This window comes from Taudactylus pleione, unplaced genomic scaffold, assembly GCF_031769625.1.
Source record: "Taudactylus pleione unplaced genomic scaffold, aTauple2 ptg000290l, whole genome shotgun sequence".
In the NCBI taxonomy this organism is placed as follows: Eukaryota; Metazoa; Chordata; class Amphibia; order Anura; family Myobatrachidae; genus Taudactylus; species Taudactylus pleione.
Window position 1 is genome coordinate 9,550,367 of NW_028284692.1, and position 4,426 is coordinate 9,554,792.

General features: G+C 41.3%; 1 pseudogene; it reads right to left on the bottom strand.

Annotated features, from left to right (window-relative positions):
* Positions 1–223: 223 nt before the first annotated feature.
* On the bottom strand, positions 224–342 carry LOC148511887 (5S ribosomal RNA; annotated as a pseudogene).
* Between the last annotated feature and the right edge of the window lie 4,084 nt (positions 343–4,426).

Consider the following 4,426-nt stretch of genomic DNA (forward strand, 5'->3'; position numbering starts at 1 on the left):
ATGAGAGTTATTAGATAAGGGCGAAAATAGAATGTATTGAAAAATAAGATAAAATCTCTACATGCGTTCATACATACATGTGGATAGGTAAATACCCTGGTCGTACATAAATAACCATTGAAATAAAATATCTTGCCCTCTGAATATATGTGGGTTGTTATAATGGTACTGAGTTGCCACTCTGCTGAGTTACCAATCATCCTAATCCACCTCAGGTATTAATGACCTACAACACCTGGTATTCCCAAGTGGTCTCCCATCCAGGTACTGACCAGGCCCATAACTGTATAGCTTTCAAGATCAGACGGGATTGGGCATATCCAGTATGGTATGATTGTAGATAATTCCCAACTGGGGAGTATGAATACCCAGGTACACACAGCGTAAGAGTGTATGTAGGACTAACTCACCAGAGAAGTCCATTTTGTTAAATAATACACAGTATCAATAAAAGTATTGCATGAGCGTACTTTAATTGCAATTATACAGTAAGTCACATGGTTAGACATATAAAGTAGAACAATCAAGTATAATTGTCTGACTGATTACTAATGTATTTGATCAGTCAAATAATATGTTCCAATAGGCTCTTAAATATGCTGTTCATGTGACAGTGATATTTGTATATTAATCTAACATAACATAAATGCACGTAATACGGTCTGTATGATAAATGATTAGATTCAATCCTATTAATAGGCAGTTTGTAAATAGTGCATTCTAACCACTAAATCGTACAATAAGTAGCGTAACAAGTGATTCCATTCAATCCTGTGAGTAGGCAATAAGTGATAACACTTTCCAAAAGCCTAATCATAAATGGTTAGCACAGCAGCCAGAATAAAGTGATGCGTATTGTAATATATCTCAGACCTCATAAGGCTCATAAGGTACGCAGAAAAAAATATAGGTTGTCAGTATAATACTTATCCTCCACTATAAACAGACAGAGTATGTGCTCGTCTAATGAATAAGTAATGAGCATATAGATATATGCAATCATCCAAATAATTAGCTCACATGTTATTCAGCATTTCCTTGCACACTTATAAAATAAACAATAGACTGGAACAGCACTATAAATAAGTGTATGTCACACTGAAATAAGGGAGTGAATTCCCCCGCTGGATCAGCAAAAAAAACGTATATTCAATATAAACAACTCTACGTGTTGCTCATGAAAAAAGTATCTGTATTGACACGGAGGTCATTTACAGGCTCACATATAATCCAGGGCAAAGATGTCTGTAGTGACACAAAGTCAGTTACAGGCATACATATGAGGAAATAGGTTGGATCATTTATTGCTAATATGCCCAAACACCAATCCTTTTTCTATTGGCTGTGCATATAAGGTTGTGTAACATCTGGTTATATAGGGTGTAATTGATATAATTTTCTATTATTTTCTATTATCAATCAACATACATAAATGAAAGTGGAAATTTGTCATGAAGAGTGCCCCAGCGAATAGCCCTCTCTTTCTTTCTTTGTCCTTTGTACCTATGTAAACATTGGGCTGTGGGAGCACCACCAACAACAACTATTGATACAGCTGTATCTAGATTATATAACGGTTGGTTTCTATTAATAATTATCATCATCTTTGTTAGTTCTGTGCGGATTTCTTTTCTTCCTTTGGACACCACAACATCGACAGTTATGATGTCAACATTGTTAAAATGTCAAAAGGCAATGTGTTGACAGAAGGGATAGGGTTAGACTGTGGGGGGGGGGGAGTTAGGATTAGGATCCACAGGGCGAGGAGTTAGAGTTAGGTATTATTGATAGGGGTTAGGGATAGGGGAGAAATACTTACCAGAGTGCCAGTGGATCACACCTCTGACCCGGAAGTCACAGTCCCAAAGCCGTGCTGGGCTTTCCGCAGTAATTGGGAGCAAGGTAAGTCACAGACTATGCCATCAGGGACGATATGTAGACATTCTAACTTGTTGACAATTCATCACTTTCTACATGATGAATGCCAACATGGTCAATGGTGACATTATTACCAAGGTGACATTATGACTGTTGACTTATACCACACTTCTTCCCAATCTCCCAAAGATTTTGTATATAGGTGGAAAAATCTCAGCACCTCATTCAGAGTCGGTCGTTGCGGCCGCACGGTCGCAAGGTAAAAGGGGCCGGATATGCAAATGAAGCGCTCGCAAGTTGCGTCGTTAAGATCGGATTGTTAGCTGGACGAGCGAGGGGAGGATGCGGCCGTAAGACTAAAAATACGCCCCCTTTTCGTTCGCATTACACGTCATCTCCGGGCATATAAGGATTAATTGAGACCATCGGGAACCATCGGAGCTGGTCGTAGAGCTTAAGGTTGACCATACCCTCTCTTAAGAACTACGATCAAGTCAGTGTAAAAAACTCCCATGTCACATGTGCCATGACACTACTTAGTTAATTATGCACTCCCATAAAACGCCGTTTGCATAGTCAGGCACGCCTGCGTTTGGATCTCCCCTCCCCCGTTCACAAGCACCTTCCCATGTTACCACCCACAAACGCCTCATCCTGTCACTCAAACTAACGACCTGGCCAAGTTGAAGGAGAGAGCAATTTCTGATCGCAATAGCTAGTTTGCGCACGCGCATTGCGAATTTTACGCATGCGCAGTTTAGCGAACATCGGTGGCGTACGACCGTGCGGCCGCAACGACCGACTCTGAATGAGGTCCTCAGTGTGCAAAATCATTTTCTATAGTGGAAAACAATTTTCGGGCTTGATATTGAATCTAGGGGGTATATTTACTAAACTGAGAGTTTTTAGAAATGGAGGTGTTGCCCATAGCAACCAATCAGATTCTACTTAACATTTAACTAGCACCTTCTAGAAGATAAAAGCTAGAATCTGATTGGTTGCTATGGGCAACTTCTCCACTCTTCACTTCTAAAAACTCTTACTTTAGTAAATATACCCCCTAGATTCAATATCAAACCAGAAATAGTTTTTCACTATAAAAGATTATTTAGCACACAGAGATTTGAATTTAACTGCGCTTTCATCTGTCTGGGTTCTCCATAAATTACACATCACCCCAAATTGCCTCCTTCCCCTGGTTAAAAGTTAACAATGAAATCTTGTATACATACCCGCCAACAAATATATGATCTCTGAATTAAATAACAGAATCTTTGATTCAACCACTTTCTTTCAGGGGTGCCACGCACATGAAGGGGAGAAGGATCTGGGACACCCAGTGGAGGAAGATGAACTGCAAATTTCTCAATTTTCACACTGTTTAAAGGGGACACAGGCAAAATGCCGATGGTCGTGAGGCCGTCTGTCTAAATCCCGGCATCGAAATACCGTTGCGGGACTTAAGACAGGCGCTGAAATCCCAATGCCCGTCTAAATCCCAACGTCGAAATCTAGACAGACGGCTTCCCTAACAAAGGTAAGCCGAGCAGTGTTAGCGCTTAGCCGCGCGTGGGGGGGGTTTAGGGACCCCTGGGGGGACTTAGGGATAGGCACCTCTCTGAGAGGGTTAGATTTAGGATGCAGGGAGGGGGGGTTGGTTTAGGCACCCCTGGGGGTAGGTTAGGGTTAGGCACCACCCCGGGAGGGTTAAGGTGCGGAGAGGGGAGGTTAGGTTTAGGCACCCCTGGGGGGAGGTTAGCGTTAGGCACCACCGAGAGGAGGTTAGGGTTAGGCACCACTAAAGGAGGGTTGGGGTTAGAGGGGGGAGAGGGGAGGGTTAGGGTACTTACCAGCCCCAGTTGGTATTTCGAGAGTTCGGGCTTGTGGCGTCGGGATTTAGTCAAGCGGTTTCCCGGCTGTTGGCATTTCATACCCAACCCGTTTAAAGAAATGACTAGAAAACTGTATTGTGGGTGGTATTACACTTTTGACAAGTTGAGCAGGATATTTTCTAGTTCCAATCCCTAGAAGCTGGTGGAATTGTGGCCGCAAGTGAACTACTGTATCTCTCACATATTCTGCCAGTATCGATGGGGAGCTGAGCATTGCCTTGTTCTGAAACCTAACATTTTCGATCAGCAATTTAGAAATCCTGCAGCAGAAGTGGAGCCTAGACAACATTCTGCATCAATTGTATATGATATTGGTTTAACCAATCGCAGAGGACACATACTTGTATTAGAGTATATCAAGAAATACCCCTAATGTATCAGTTTGATCTTTTTTTCTGACTGATATTGAAAGGGGGTGCTACACGGACAACTATAGAATATTATAGTGTACAAAGGAGAAAGAAAGAGTTGTGCACAACGTAATATAAAACATAACTTTGTATTAATTTAAAAATATATTAAAACCAGCTAAATAAAATTCAGACATAGAGTGAGTGAAAAAAGAATGAATATGGGGCCTATTCATCATTACTAAAAAATCGACTGAGGTAATTAGGTTTAGAATTCACATGGAGTTCTACCAAATTAACGGAGGA